Source organism: Hyla sarda, unplaced genomic scaffold (assembly GCF_029499605.1).
Source record: "Hyla sarda isolate aHylSar1 unplaced genomic scaffold, aHylSar1.hap1 scaffold_228, whole genome shotgun sequence".
NCBI lineage: Eukaryota > Metazoa > Chordata > Amphibia > Anura > Hylidae > Hyla > Hyla sarda.
In genome coordinates this window covers 348,788-364,824 of record NW_026608958.1, presented here as the reverse complement: position 1 = coordinate 364,824, position 16,037 = coordinate 348,788, and the positions used below count along the sequence as shown (strand labels likewise).

Sequence of the window (16,037 nt, the reverse complement as noted above, 5' to 3'; positions counted from 1 at the left end):
GACGAAAAAAAAGAAGAAAAAGAAGAATAATACGCCCAGAAAAGAGGCGAAAAGGAGAAAAACGTAAAAAAACGTGAAAAAAAAGTAAGAGGAAGAGAAGGGAAAAAAAGGTGGAAATGGGTTTAAAAGTGATTTCGGCGGAGAAATATATATATATATATATATATATATATATATATATATATATATACGCGCACACACACACATATATATAAACGTATTCTCCGTTGAGATATTGCAGCCGCTGCTGTGTCCAGGCCCAGGAGCCTTAGCACTGTGCTGTGATGTCACTCAATACCACTGACATCACTAGGTGTAAACAACATCTCTCCTTTGCTGTGTATGTGACTATGGAGCTGTTTGGTGATGTCGTCTATTATGGCCTTCATAGAAGCAACAGGAGATTGTTGCATCCATCTAGAACCCTCAGAACTACAGTGCTATGATGTCACTCACTTCCACAGGCCTTGCAGAGTGTAAACAACAACAACCCAGCTTTGTTGTGTATGTAACCATAGGGATTTGTGATGTCACCTAGAACCTTCACAGCAGCGACAGCTTTATGAGGAGCATCAGCACTGCTCTGCCTGAGCAGAACCATCACCGCCATAGGTTGTCAAATAACCCGGATTTAACCCACACAGGTAAGTCCAATGGGGTGCAGGCATGTCCTCTATGCTTACAGCTTCCCGTGGGTGTTGGTTTGATACCGTTTGGGGACAGCCAAGGAGGCATCTGCAGGCAACAAAGGTAGGTGTGTGCTTGTGTGTGTGTTTCCTATGCAGATCCTAAGCCCAGTGTCACATGCAAGTAGGGAGGAGTAAGAAGGGTTCCTGGCAAATCCGGGTTATGGATTGCATTTAAAAAGGCCCCGTGGGAGTGCAATGGGCCCCTGTCTTGCTGCTTAGCAATAATGGTATGGGTTTAGGTTCTGCTGTGTGTACTGGTGGTTGACTGCCCCCCAGCCCAGAGTGTGCATGGAAAATTGTCTGGCAGCCTCCCTGACAGCAAGCAGTGATAGTGCCCATGAAGGGGACCTTGTTGGGCCCGCCCCTTTCACGGTTATCGCTTCTCGGCCTTTTGGCTAAGATCAAGTGTAGTATCTGTTCTTATCAGTTTAATATCTGATACGTCCCCTATCTGGGGACCATATATTAAATGGATTTTTGAGAACGGGGGCCGATTTCGAAGCTTGCTTCCGTCGCCCTATGCATTGACCCGATATGGCAGTATCTTCGGGTACAGTGCACCACCCCCTTACAGGGTTAAAAAGAAAGATTCCTACTTTCATTGCTACCTGCTTGCTGGCTAGCCAGCTAGCCAGCCCTGTGGGCCTTGCTGCTGCAGCCAAAAAACAAAAGGTGGTGCTGCTGCTGCTGCTTCTGCTGCTTCTGCTTGTGTCTGGCCGCTGTTGGAGCGTCCAGGCACAGGACTTCTGCTGCTGCTGACTAAATGGCCTCCTTAATTGGATCATTTGAGTAGCCAGCACACCTGTGCAGGTAGGGCATGACATGATAGGCAGCTGCCTTGATAGCGGGTGGGTGCTGAATGTTCCTAATTGACAAAATAAGATTAATGCTTATGAAGAAATATAAAATCTCATCCCTTCCCCAATATCGCGCCACACCCCTACCCCTTAATTCCCTGGTTGAACTTGATGGACATATGTCTTTTTTCGACCGTACTAACTATGTAACTATGTAACATAACATGGGGGGGGGGGGGGGGGCTCCTGGCTGTTCACACAGGTGTGTCATTGCTGTACATTGACCATGCATTGCTTCTGTGGTATTGCAAAGGCAAAGACAAATGCTTCCAGCCATCCATTGCACTAATGGATTGGTCATCAGCTGGCTGTCTATGTCCCGCATCAATATAGACCAAAGTACAGAGGGTTAGGCTATGCTATTGTGCACCTACCTGATGCATCAGAAGGTGCGAGGCCCTTGCTAAATTCTGTGCACAGACTTTGAGATCTATACTTTAGACTGTATCTAAACCTGCTCCAACATGGACTGACATTCTGGCCTACTTTCAGCCGATGCGACTTGTCTGTCGCTGAACAGTCGCTTTTTATGTATTCAGCACCTATGTATAATGTTGTAAAAATGCTCTAGAAGCTAAAGTCGCAGAAATGTCACACATATTTGGCCTGCAACTTTCTGTGCGACAAATTCAGACAGGAAAAATCAGTATAAATCCTTAGAAAATTATCCCCCAGTGTCTCCATCTGCTGGCGGTATTGAATAAGCATTGCTGCACTGATGGGGTATGCATTAGACGAAAAAAAAGAAGAAAAAGAAGAATAATACGCCCAGAAAAGAGGCGAAAAGGAGAAAAACGTAAAAAAACGTGAAAAAAAAGTAAGAGGAAGAGAAGGGAAAAAAAGGTGGAAATGGGTTTAAAAGTGATTTCGGCGGAGATATATATATATATATATATATATATATATATATATATATATATATATATATATATATATACGCGCACACACACACATATATATAAACGTATTCTCCGCTGAGATATTGCAGCCGCTGCTGTGTCCAGGCCCAGGAGCCTTAGCACTGTGCTGTGATGTCACTCAATACCACTGACATCACTAGGTGTAAACAACATCTCTCCTTTGCTGTGTATGTGACTATGGAGCTGTTTGGTGATGTCGTCTATTATGGCCTTCATAGAAGCAACAGGAGATTGTTGCATCCATCTAGAACCCTCAGAACTACAGTGCTATGATGTCACTCACTTCCACAGGCCTTGCAGAGTGTAAACAACAACAACCCAGCTTTGTTGTGTATGTAACCATAGGGATTTGTGATGTCACCTAGAACCTTCACAGCAGCGACAGCTTTATGAGGAGCATCAGCACTGCTCTGCCTGAGCAGAACCATCACCGCCATAGGTTGTCAAATAACCCGGATTTAACCCACACAGGTAAGTCCAATGGGGTGCAGGCATGTCCTCTATGCTTACAGCTTCCCGTGGGTGTTGGTTTGATACCGTTTGGGGACAGCCAAGGAGGCATCTGCAGGCAACAAAGGTAGGTGTGTGCTTGTGTGTGTGTTTCCTATGCAGATCCTAAGCCCAGTGTCACATGCAAGTAGGAGGAGTAAGAAGGGTTCCTGGCAAATCCGGGTTATGGATTGCATTTAAAAAGGCCCCGTGGGAGTGCAATGGGCCCCTGTCTTGCTGCTTAGCAATAATGGTATGGGTTTAGGTTCTGCTGTGTGTACTGGTGGTTGACTGCCCCCCAGCCCAGAGTGTGCATGGAAAATTGTCTGGCAGCCTCCCTGACAGCAAGCAGTGATAGTGCCCATGAAGGGGACCTTGTTGGGCCCGCCCCTTTCACGGTTATCGCTTCTCGGCCTTTTGGCTAAGATCAAGTGTAGTATCTGTTCTTATCAGTTTAATATCTGATACGTCCCCTATCTGGGGACCATATATTAAATGGATTTTTGAGAACGGGGGCCGATTTCGAAGCTTGCTTCCGTCGCCCTATGCATTGACCCGATATGGCAGTATCTTCGGGTACAGTGCACCACCCCCTTACAGGGTTAAAAAGAAAGATTCCTACTTTCATTGCTACCTGCTTGCTGGCTAGCCAGCTAGCCAGCCCTGTGGGCCTTGCTGCTGCAGCCAAAAAACAAAAGGTGGTGCTGCTGCTGCTGCTTCTGCTGCTTCTGCTTGTGTCTGGCCGCTGTTGGAGCGTCCAGGCACAGGACTTCTGCTGCTGCTGACTAAATGGCCTCCTTAATTGGATCATTTGAGTAGCCAGCACACCTGTGCAGGTAGGGCATGACATGATAGGCAGCTGCCTTGATAGCGGGTGGGTGCTGAATGTTCCTAATTGACAAAATAAGATTAATGCTTATGAAGAAATATAAAATCTCATCCCTTCCCCAATATCGCGCCACACCCCTACCCCTTAATTCCCTGGTTGAACTTGATGGACATATGTCTTTTTTCGACCGTACTAACTATGTAACTATGTAACATAACATGGGGGGGGGGGGGGGGTCTCCTGGCTGTTCACACAGGTGTGTCATTGCTGTACATTGACCATGCATTGCTTCTGTGGTATTGCAAAGGCAAAGACAAATGCTTCCAGCCATCCATTGCACTAATGGATTGGTCATCAGCTGGCTGTCTATGTCCCGCATCAATATAGACCAAAGTACAGAGGGTTAGGCTATGCTATTGTGCACCTACCTGATGCATCAGAAGGTGCGAGGCCCTTGCTAAATTCTGTGCACAGACTTTGAGATCTATACTTTAGACTGTATCTAAACCTGCTCCAACATGGACTGACATTCTGGCCTACTTTCAGCCGATGCGACTTGTCTGTCGCTGAACAGTCGCTTTTTATGTATTCAGCACCTATGTATAATGTTGTAAAAATGCTCTAGAAGCTAAAGTCGCAGAAATGTCACACATATTTGGCCTGCAACTTTCTGTGCGACAAATTCAGACAGGAAAAATCAGTATAAATCCTTAGAAAATTATCCCCCAGTGTCTCCATCTGCTGGCGGTATTGAATAAGCATTGCTGCACTGATGGGGTATGCATTAGACGAAAAAAAAGAAGAAAAAGAAGAATAATACGCCCAGAAAAGAGGCGAAAAGGAGAAAAACGTAAAAAAACGTGAAAAAAAAGTAAGAGGAAGAGAAGGGAAAAAAAGGTGGAAATGGGTTTAAAAGTGATTTCGGCGGAGAAATATATATATATATATATATATATATATATATATATATATATATACGCGCACACACACACATATATATAAACGTATTCTCCGTTGAGATATTGCAGCGCTGCTGTGTCCAGGCCCAGGAGCCTTAGCACTGTGCTGTGATGTCACTCAATACCACTGACATCACTAGGTGTAAACAACATCTCTCCTTTGCTGTGTATGTGACTATGGAGCTGTTTGGTGATGTCGTCTATTATGGCCTTCATAGAAGCAACAGGAGATTGTTGCATCCATCTAGAACCCTCAGAACTACAGTGCTATGATGTCACTCACTTCCACAGGCCTTGCAGAGTGTAAACAACAACAACCCAGCTTTGTTGTGTATGTAACCATAGGGATTTGTGATGTCACCTAGAACCTTCACAGCAGCGACAGCTTTATGAGGAGCATCAGCACTGCTCTGCCTGAGCAGAACCATCACCGCCATAGGTTGTCAAATAACCCGGATTTAACCCACACAGGTAAGTCCAATGGGGTGCAGGCATGTCCTCTATGCTTACAGCTTCCCGTGGGTGTTGGTTTGATACCGTTTGGGGACAGCCAAGGAGGCATCTGCAGGCAACAAAGGTAGGTGTGTGCTTGTGTGTGTGTTTCCTATGCAGATCCTAAGCCCAGTGTCACATGCAAGTAGGAGGAGTAAGAAGGGTTCCTGGCAAATCCGGGTTATGGATTGCATTTAAAAAGGCCCCGTGGGAGTGCAATGGGCCCCTGTCTTGCTGCTTAGCAATAATGGTATGGGTTTAGGTTCTGCTGTGTGTACTGGTGGTTGACTGCCCCCCAGCCCAGAGTGTGCATGGAAAATTGTCTGGCAGCCTCCCTGACAGCAAGCAGTGATAGTGCCCATGAAGGGGACCTTGTTGGGCCCGCCCCTTTCACGGTTATCGCTTCTCGGCCTTTTGGCTAAGATCAAGTGTAGTATCTGTTCTTATCAGTTTAATATCTGATACGTCCCCTATCTGGGGACCATATATTAAATGGATTTTTGAGAACGGGGGCCGATTTCGAAGCTTGCTTCCGTCGCCCTATGCATTGACCCGATATGGCAGTATCTTCGGGTACAGTGCACCACCCCCTTACAGGGTTAAAAAGAAAGATTCCTACTTTCATTGCTACCTGCTTGCTGGCTAGCCAGCTAGCCAGCCCTGTGGGCCTTGCTGCTGCAGCCAAAAAACAAAAGGTGGTGCTGCTGCTGCTGCTTCTGCTGCTTCTGCTTGTGTCTGGCCGCTGTTGGAGCGTCCAGGCACAGGACTTCTGCTGCTGCTGACTAAATGGCCTCCTTAATTGGATCATTTGAGTAGCCAGCACACCTGTGCAGGTAGGGCATGACATGATAGGCAGCTGCCTTGATAGCGGGTGGGTGCTGAATGTTCCTAATTGACAAAATAAGATTAATGCTTATGAAGAAATATAAAATCTCATCCCTTCCCCAATATCGCGCCACACCCCTACCCCTTAATTCCCTGGTTGAACTTGATGGACATATGTCTTTTTTCGACCGTACTAACTATGTAACTATGTAACATAACATGGGGGGGGGGGGGGGGGGTCTCCTGGCTGTTCACACAGGTGTGTCATTGCTGTACATTGACCATGCATTGCTTCTGTGGTATTGCAAAGGCAAAGACAAATGCTTCCAGCCATCCATTGCACTAATGGATTGGTCATCAGCTGGCTGTCTATGTCCCGCATCAATATAGACCAAAGTACAGAGGGTTAGGCTATGCTATTGTGCACCTACCTGATGCATCAGAAGGTGCGAGGCCCTTGCTAAATTCTGTGCACAGACTTTGAGATCTATACTTTAGACTGTATCTAAACCTGCTCCAACATGGACTGACATTCTGGCCTACTTTCAGCCGATGCGACTTGTCTGTCGCTGAACAGTCGCTTTTTATGTATTCAGCACCTATGTATAATGTTGTAAAAATGCTCTAGAAGCTAAAGTCGCAGAAATGTCACACATATTTGGCCTGCAACTTTCTGTGCGACAAATTCAGACAGGAAAAATCAGTATAAATCCTTAGAAAATTATCCCCCAGTGTCTCCATCTGCTGGCGGTATTGAATAAGCATTGCTGCACTGATGGGGTATGCATTAGACGAAAAAAAAGAAGAAAAAGAAGAATAATACGCCCAGAAAAGAGGCGAAAAGGAGAAAAACGTAAAAAAACGTGAAAAAAAAGTAAGAGGAAGAGAAGGGAAAAAAAGGTGGAAATGGGTTTAAAAGTGATTTCGGCGGAGAAATATATATATATTATATATATAGTATATATATATATATATATATATACGCGCACACACACACATATATATAAACGTATTCTCCGTTGAGATATTGCAGCCGCTGCTGTGTCCAGGCCCAGGAGCCTTAGCACTGTGCTGTGATGTCACTCAATACCACTGACATCACTAGGTGTAAACAACATCTCTCCTTTGCTGTGTATGTGACTATGGAGCTGTTTGGTGATGTCGTCTATTATGGCCTTCATAGAAGCAACAGGAGATTGTTGCATCCATCTAGAACCCTCAGAACTACAGTGCTATGATGTCACTCACTTCCACAGGCCTTGCAGAGTGTAAACAACAACAACCCAGCTTTGTTGTGTATGTAACCATAGGGATTTGTGATGTCACCTAGAACCTTCACAGCAGCGACAGCTTTATGAGGAGCATCAGCACTGCTCTGCCTGAGCAGAACCATCACCGCCATAGGTTGTCAAATAACCCGGATTTAACCCACACAGGTAAGTCCAATGGGGTGCAGGCATGTCCTCTATGCTTACAGCTTCCCGTGGGTGTTGGTTTGATACCGTTTGGGGACAGCCAAGGAGGCATCTGCAGGCAACAAAGGTAGGTGTGTGCTTGTGTGTGTGTTTCCTATGCAGATCCTAAGCCCAGTGTCACATGCAAGTAGGAGGAGTAAGAAGGGTTCCTGGCAAATCCGGGTTATGGATTGCATTTAAAAAGGCCCCGTGGGAGTGCAATGGGCCCCTGTCTTGGCTGCTTAGCAATAATGGTATGGGTTTAGGTTCTGCTGTGTGTACTGGTGGTTGACTGCCCCCCAGCCCAGAGTGTGCATGGAAAATTGTCTGGCAGCCTCCCTGACAGCAAGCAGTGATAGTGCCCATGAAGGGGACCTTGTTGGGCCCGCCCCTTTCACGGTTATCGCTTCTCGGCCTTTTGGCTAAGATCAAGTGTAGTATCTGTTCTTATCAGTTTAATATCTGATACGTCCCCTATCTGGGGACCATATATTAAATGGATTTTTGAGAACGGGGGCCGATTTCGAAGCTTGCTTCCGTCGCCCTATGCATTGACCCGATATGGCAGTATCTTCGGGTACAGTGCACCACCCCCTTACAGGGTTAAAAAGAAAGATTCCTACTTTCATTGCTACCTGCTTGCTGGCTAGCAGCTAGCCAGCCCTGTGGGCCTTGCTGCTGCAGCCAAAAAACAAAAGGTGGTGCTGCTGCTGCTGCTTCTGCTGCTTCTGCTTGTGTCTGGCCGCTGTTGGAGCGTCCAGGCACAGGACTTCTGCTGCTGCTGACTAAATGGCCTCCTTAATTGGATCATTTGAGTAGCCAGCACACCTGTGCAGGTAGGGCATGACATGATAGGCAGCTGCCTTGATAGCGGGTGGGTGCTGAATGTTCCTAATTGACAAAATAAGATTAATGCTTATGAAGAAATATAAAATCTCATCCTTCCCCAATATCGCGCCACACCCCTACCCCTTAATTCCCTGGTTGAACTTGATGGACATATGTCTTTTTTCGACCGTACTAACTATGTAACTATGTAACATAACATGGGGGGGGGGGGGGGTCTCCTGGCTGTTCACACAGGTGTGTCATTGCTGTACATTGACCATGCATTGCTTCTGTGGTATTGCAAAGGCAAAGACAAATGCTTCCAGCCATCCATTGCACTAATGGATTGGTCATCAGCTGGCTGTCTATGTCCCGCATCAATATAGACCAAAGTACAGAGGGTTAGGCTATGCTATTGTGCACCTACCTGATGCATCAGAAGGTGCGAGGCCCTTGCTAAATTCTGTGCACAGACTTTGAGATCTATACTTTAGACTGTATCTAAACCTGCTCCAACATGGACTGACATTCTGGCCTACTTTCAGCCGATGCGACTTGTCTGTCGCTGAACAGTCGCTTTTTATGTATTCAGCACCTATGTATAATGTTGTAAAAATGCTCTAGAAGCTAAAGTCGCAGAAATGTCACACATATTTGGCCTGCAACTTTCTGTGCGACAAATTCAGACAGGAAAAATCAGTATAAATCCTTAGAAAATTATCCCCCAGTGTCTCCATCTGCTGGCGGTATTGAATAAGCATTGCTGCACTGATGGGGTATGCAATTAGACGAAAAAAAAAGAAGAAAAAGAAGAATAATACGCCCAGAAAAGAGGCGAAAAGGAGAAAAACGTAAAAAAACGTGAAAAAAAAGTAAGAGGAAGAGAAGGGAAAAAAAAGGTGGAAATGGGTTTAAAAGTGATTTCGGCGGAGAGAAATATATATATATATATATATATATATATATAGTATATATATATATATATATATATACGCGCACACACACACATATATATAAACGTATTCTCCGTTGAGATATTGCAGCCGCTGCTGTGTCCAGGCCCAGGAGCCTTAGCACTGTGCTGTGATGTCACTCAATACCACTGACATCACTAGGTGTAAACAACATCTCTCCTTTGCTGTGTATGTGACTATGGAGCTGTTTGGTGATGTCGTCTATTATGGCCTTCATAGAAGCAACAGGAGATTGTTGCATCCATCTAGAACCCTCAGAACTACAGTGCTATGATGTCACTCACTTCCACAGGCCTTGCAGAGTGTAAACAACAACAACCCAGCTTTGTTGTGTATGTAACCATAGGGATTTGTGATGTCACCTAGAACCTTCACAGCAGCGACAGCTTTATGAGGAGCATCAGCACTGCTCTGCCTGAGCAGAACCATCACCGCCATAGGTTGTCAAATAACCCGGATTTAACCACACAGGTAAGTCCAATGGGGTGCAGGCATGTCCTCTATGCTTACAGCTTCCCGTGGGTGTTGGTTTGATACCGTTTGGGGACAGCCAAGGAGGCATCTGCAGGCAACAAAGGTAGGTGTGTGCTTGTGTGTGTGTTTCCTATGCAGATCCTAAGCCCAGTGTCACATGCAAGTAGGAGGAGTAAGAAGGGTTCCTGGCAAATCCGGGTTATGGATTGCATTTAAAAAGGCCCCGTGGGAGTGCAATGGGCCCCTGTCTTGCTGCTTAGCAATAATGGTATGGGTTTAGGTTCTGCTGTGTGTACTGGTGGTTGACTGCCCCCAGCCCAGAGTGTGCTGGAAAATTGTCTGGCAGCCTCCCTGACAGCAAGCAGTGATAGTGCCCATGAAGGGGACCTTGTTGGGCCCGCCCCTTTCACGGTTATCGCTTCTCGGCCTTTTGGCTAAGATCAAGTGTAGTATCTGTTCTTATCAGTTTAATATCTGATACGTCCCCTATCTGGGGACCATATATTAAATGGATTTTTGAGAACGGGGGCCGATTTCGAAGCTTGCTTCCGTCGCCCTATGCATTGACCCGATATGGCAGTATCTTCGGGTACAGTGCACCACCCCCTTACAGGGTTAAAAAGAAAGATTCCTACTTTCATTGCTACCTGCTTGCTGGCTAGCCAGCCCTGTGGGCCTTGCTGCTGCAGCCAAAAAAACAAAAGGTGGTGCTGCTGCTGCTGCTTCTGCTGCTTCTGCTTGTGTCTGGCCGCTGTTGGAGCGTCCAGGCACAGGACTTCTGCTGCTGCTGACTAAATGGCCTCCTTAATTGGATCATTTGAGTAGCCAGCACACCTGTGCAGGTAGGGCATGACATGATAGGCAGCTGCCTTGATAGCGGGTGGGTGCTGAATGTTCCTAATTGACAAAATAAGATTAATGCTTATGAAGAAATATAAAATCTCATCCCTTCCCCAATATCGCGCCACACCCCTACCCCTTAATTCCCTGGTTGAACTTGATGGACATATGTCTTTTTCGACCGTACTAACTATGTAACTATGTAACATAACATGGGGGGGGGGGGGGGGGGGGTCTCCTGGCTGTTCACACAGGTGTGTCATTGCTGTACATTGACCATGCATTGCTTCTGTGGTATTGCAAAGGCAAAGACAAATGCTTCCAGCCATCCATTGCACTAATGGATTGGTCATCAGCTGGCTGTCTATGTCCCGCATCAATATAGACCAAAGTACAGAGGGTTAGGCTATGCTATTGTGCACCTACCTGATGCATCAGAAGGTGCGAGGCCCTTGCTAAATTCTGTGCACAGACTTTGAGATCTATACTTTAGACTGTATCTAAACCTGCTCCAACATGGACTGACATTCTGGCCTACTTTCAGCCGATGCGACTTGTCTGTCGCTGAACAGTCGCTTTTTATGTATTCAGCACCTATGTATAATGTTGTAAAAATGCTCTAGAAGCTAAAGTCGCAGAAATGTCACACATATTTGGCCTGCAACTTTCTGTGCGACAAATTCAGACAGGAAAAATCAGTATAAATCCTTAGAAAATTATGCCCCAGTGTCTCCATCTGCTGGCGGTATTGAATAAGCATTGCTGCACTGATGGGGTATGCATTAGACGAAAAAAAAGAAGAAAAAGAAGAATAATACGCCCAGAAAAGAGGCGAAAAGGAGAAAAACGTAAAAAAACGTGAAAAAAAAGTAAGAGGAAGAGAAGGGAAAAAAAGGTGGAAATGGGTTTAAAAGTGATTTCGGCGGAGAAATATATATATATATATATATATATATATATATATATATATATATATACGCGCACACACACACATATATATAAACGTATTCTCCGTTGAGATATTGCAGCCGCTGCTGTGTCCAGGCCCAGGAGCCTTAGCACTGTGCTGTGATGTCACTCAATACCACTGACATCACTAGGTGTAAACAACATCTCTCCTTTGCTGTGTATGTGACTATGGAGCTGTTTGGTGATGTCGTCTATTATGGCCTTCATAGAAGCAACAGGAGATTGTTGCATCCATCTAGAACCCTCAGAACTACAGTGCTATGATGTCACTCACTTCCACAGGCCTTGCAGAGTGTAAACAACAACAACCCAGCTTTGTTGTGTATGTAACCATAGGGATTTGTGATGTCACCTAGAACCTTCACAGCAGCGACAGCTTTATGAGGAGCATCAGCACTGCTCTGCCTGAGCAGAACCATCACCGCCATAGGTTGTCAAATAACCCGGATTTAACCCACACAGGTAAGTCCAATGGGGTGCAGGCATGTCCTCTATGCTTACAGCTTCCCGTGGGTGTTGGTTTGATACCGTTTGGGGACAGCCAAGGAGGCATCTGCAGGCAACAAAGGTAGGTGTGTGCTTGTGTGTGTGTTTCCTATGCAGATCCTAAGCCCAGTGTCACATGCAAGTAGGAGGAGTAAGAAGGGTTCCTGGCAAATCCGGGTTATGGATTGCATTTAAAAAGGCCCCGTGGGAGTGCAATGGGCCCCTGTCTTGCTGCTTAGCAATAATGGTATGGGTTTAGGTTCTGCTGTGTGTACTGGTGGTTGACTGCCCCCCAGCCCAGAGTGTGCATGGAAAATTGTCTGGCAGCCTCCCTGACAGCAAGCAGTGATAGTGCCCATGAAGGGGACCTTGTTGGGCCCGCCCCTTTCACGGTTATCGCTTCTCGGCCTTTTGGCTAAGATCAAGTGTAGTATCTGTTCTTATCAGTTTAATATCTGATACGTCCCCTATCTGGGGACCATATATTAAATGGATTTTTGAGAACGGGGGCCGATTTCGAAGCTTGCTTCCGTCGCCCTATGCATTGACCCGATATGGCAGTATCTTCGGGTACAGTGCACCACCCCCTTACAGGGTTAAAAAGAAAGATTCCTACTTTCATTGCTACCTGCTTGCTGGCTAGCCAGCTAGCCAGCCCTGTGGGCCTTGCTGCTGCAGCCAAAAAACAAAAGGTGGTGTTGCTGCTGCTGCTTCTGCTGCTTCTGCTTGTGTCTGGCCGCTGTTGGAGCGTCCAGGCACAGGACTTCTGCTGCTGCTGACTAAATGGCCTCCTTAATTGGATCATTTGAGTAGCCAGCACACCTGTGCAGGTAGGGCATGACATGATAGGCAGCTGCCTTGATAGCGGGTGGGTGCTGAATGTTCCTAATTGACAAAATAAGATTAATGCTTATGAAGAAATATAAAATCTCATCCCTTCCCCAATATCGCGCCACACCCCTACCCCTTAATTCCCTGGTTGAACTTGATGGACATATGTCTTTTTTCGACCGTACTAACTATGTAACTATGTAACATAACATGGGGGGGGGGGGGGGGTCTCCTGGCTGTTCACACAGGTGTGTCATTGCTGTACATTGACCATGCATTGCTTCTGTGGTATTGCAAAGGCAAAGACAAATGCTTCCAGCCATCCATTGCACTAATGGATTGGTCATCAGCTGGCTGTCTATGTCCCGCATCAATATAGACCAAAGTACAGAGGGTTAGGCTATGCTATTGTGCACCTACCTGATGCATCAGAAGGTGCGAGGCCCTTGCTAAATTCTGTGCACAGACTTTGAGATCTATACTTTAGACTGTATCTAAACCTGCTCCAACATGGACTGACATTCTGGCCTACTTTCAGCCGATGCGACTTGTCTGTCGCTGAACAGTCGCTTTTTATGTATTCAGCACCTATGTATAATGTTGTAAAAATGCTCTAGAAGCTAAAGTCGCAGAAATGTCACACATATTTGGCCTGCAACTTTCTGTGCGACAAATTCAGACAGGAAAAATCAGTATAAATCCTTAGAAAATTATCCCCCAGTGTCTCCATCTGCTGGCGGTATTGAATAAGCATTGCTGCACTGATGGGGTATGCATTAGACGAAAAAAAAGAAGAAAAAGAAGAATAATACGCCCAGAAAAGAGGCGAAAAGGAGAAAAACGTAAAAAAACGTGAAAAAAAAGTAAGAGGAAGAGAAGGGAAAAAAAGGTGGAAATGGGTTTAAAAGTGATTTCGGCGGAGAAATATATATATATATATATATATATATATATATATATATATATATACGCGCACACACACACATATATATAAACGTATTCTCCGTTGAGATATTGCAGCCGCTGCTGTGTCCAGGCCCAGGAGCCTTAGCACTGTGCTGTGATGTCACTCAATACCACTGACATCACTAGGTGTAAACAACATCTCTCCTTTGCTGTGTATGTGACTATGGAGCTGTTTGGTGATGTCGTCTATTATGGCCTTCATAGAAGCAACAGGAGATTGTTGCATCCATCTAGAACCCTCAGAACTACAGTGCTATGATGTCACTCACTTCCACAGGCCTTGCAGAGTGTAAACAACAACAACCCAGCTTTGTTGTGTATGTAACCATAGGGATTTGTGATGTCACCTAGAACCTTCACAGCAGCGACAGCTTTATGAGGAGCATCAGCACTGCTCTGCCTGAGCAGAACCATCACCGCCATAGGTTGTCAAATAACCCGGATTTAACCCACACAGGTAAGTCCAATGGGGTGCAGGCATGTCCTCTATGCTTACAGCTTCCCGTGGGTGTTGGTTTGATACCATTTGGGGACAGCCAAGGAGGCATCTGCAGGCAACAAAGGTAGGTGTGTGCTTGTGTGTGTGTTTCCTATGCAGATCCTAAGCCCAGTGTCACATGCAAGTAGGAGGAGTAAGAAGGGTTCCTGGCAAATCCGGGTTATGGATTGCATTTAAAAAGGCCCCGTGGGAGTGCAATGGGCCCCTGTCTTGCTGCTTAGCAATAATGGTATGGGTTTAGGTTCTGCTGTGTGTACTGGTGGTTGACTGCCCCCCAGCCCAGAGTGTGCATGGAAAATTGTCTGGCAGCCTCCCTGACAGCAAGCAGTGATAGTGCCCATGAAGGGGACCTTGTTGGGCCCGCCCCTTTCACGGTTATCGCTTCTCGGCCTTTTGGCTAAGATCAAGTGTAGTATCTGTTCTTATCAGTTTAATATCTGATACGTCCCCTATCTGGGGACCATATATTAAATGGATTTTTGAGAACGGGGGCCGATTTCGAAGCTTGCTTCCGTCGCCCTATGCATTGACCCGATATGGCAGTATCTTCGGGTACAGTGCACCACCCCCTTACAGGGTTAAAAAGAAAGATTCCTACTTTCATTGCTACCTGCTTGCTGGCTAGCCAGCTAGCCAGCCCTGTGGGCCTTGCTGCTGCAGCCAAAAAACAAAAGGTGGTGCTGCTGCTGCTGCTTCTGCTGCTTCTGCTTGTGTCTGGCCGCTGTTGGAGCGTCCAGGCACAGGACTTCTGCTGCTGCTGACTAAATGGCCTCCTTAATTGGATCATTTGAGTAGCCAGCACACCTGTGCAGGTAGGGCATGACATGATAGGCAGCTGCCTTGATAGCGGGTGGGTGCTGAATGTTCCTAATTGACAAAATAAGATTAATGCTTATGAAGAAATATAAAATCTCATCCCTTCCCCAATATCGCGCCACACCCCTACCCCTTAATTCCCTGGTTGAACTTGATGGACATATGTCTTTTTTCGACCGTACTAACTATGTAACTATGTAACATAACATGGGGGGGGGGGGGGGGGGTCTCCTGGCTGTTCACACAGGTGTGTCATTGCTGTACATTGACCATGCATTGCTTCTGTGGTATTGCAAAGGCAAAGACAAATGCTTCCAGCCATCCATTGCACTAATGGATTGGTCATCAGCTGGCTGTCTATGTCCCGCATCAATATAGACCAAAGTACAGAGGGTTAGGCTATGCTATTGTGCACCTACCTGATGCATCAGAAGGTGCGAGGCCCTTGCTAAATTCTGTGCACAGACTTTGAGATCTATACTTTAGACTGTATCTAAACCTGCTCCAACATGGACTGACATTCTGGCCTACTTTCAGCCGATGCGACTTGTCTGTCGCTGAACAGTCGCTTTTTATGTATTCAGCACCTATGTATAATGTTGTAAAAATGCTCTAGAAGCTAAAGTCGCAGAAATGTCACACATATTTGGCCTGCAACTTTCTGTGCGACAAATTCAGACAGGAAAAATCAGTATAAATCCTTAGAAAATTATCCCCCAGTGTCTCCATCTGCTGGCGGTATTGAATAAGCATTGCTGCACTGATGGGGTATGCATTAGACGAAAAAAAAGAAGAAAAAGAAGAATAATACGCCCAGAAAAGAGGCGAAAAGGAGAAAAA

At 45.9% G+C, this 16,037-nt stretch overlaps 7 non-coding genes across 7 annotated transcripts; all 7 read left to right on the top strand.

Moving 5' to 3' along the window:
* Positions 1-1,064: 1,064 nt before the first annotated feature.
* On the top strand, positions 1,065-1,255 carry LOC130321678 (U2 spliceosomal RNA). Its single transcript, XR_008867365.1, has one exon. It is a non-coding gene; the product is annotated as a U2 spliceosomal RNA (small nuclear RNA).
* A 2,101-nt stretch (positions 1,256-3,356) lies between these two features.
* On the top strand, positions 3,357-3,547 carry LOC130321677 (U2 spliceosomal RNA). The gene has a single exon (XR_008867364.1). It is a non-coding gene; the product is annotated as a U2 spliceosomal RNA (small nuclear RNA).
* Positions 3,548-5,633: 2,086 nt separating this feature from the next.
* LOC130321676 (U2 spliceosomal RNA) lies at positions 5,634-5,824 on the top strand. Its single transcript, XR_008867363.1, has one exon. It is a non-coding gene; the product is annotated as a U2 spliceosomal RNA (small nuclear RNA).
* Positions 5,825-7,916: 2,092 nt separating this feature from the next.
* On the top strand, positions 7,917-8,107 carry LOC130321674 (U2 spliceosomal RNA). Its single transcript, XR_008867361.1, has one exon. It is a non-coding gene; the product is annotated as a U2 spliceosomal RNA (small nuclear RNA).
* Positions 8,108-10,204: 2,097 nt separating this feature from the next.
* On the top strand, positions 10,205-10,395 carry LOC130321673 (U2 spliceosomal RNA). Its single transcript, XR_008867360.1, has one exon. It is a non-coding gene; the product is annotated as a U2 spliceosomal RNA (small nuclear RNA).
* Positions 10,396-12,480: 2,085 nt separating this feature from the next.
* On the top strand, positions 12,481-12,671 carry LOC130321672 (U2 spliceosomal RNA). The gene has a single exon (XR_008867359.1). It is a non-coding gene; the product is annotated as a U2 spliceosomal RNA (small nuclear RNA).
* Positions 12,672-14,758: 2,087 nt separating this feature from the next.
* On the top strand, positions 14,759-14,949 carry LOC130321671 (U2 spliceosomal RNA). Its single transcript, XR_008867358.1, has one exon. It is a non-coding gene; the product is annotated as a U2 spliceosomal RNA (small nuclear RNA).
* The last annotated feature ends 1,088 nt before the right edge of the window (positions 14,950-16,037 follow it).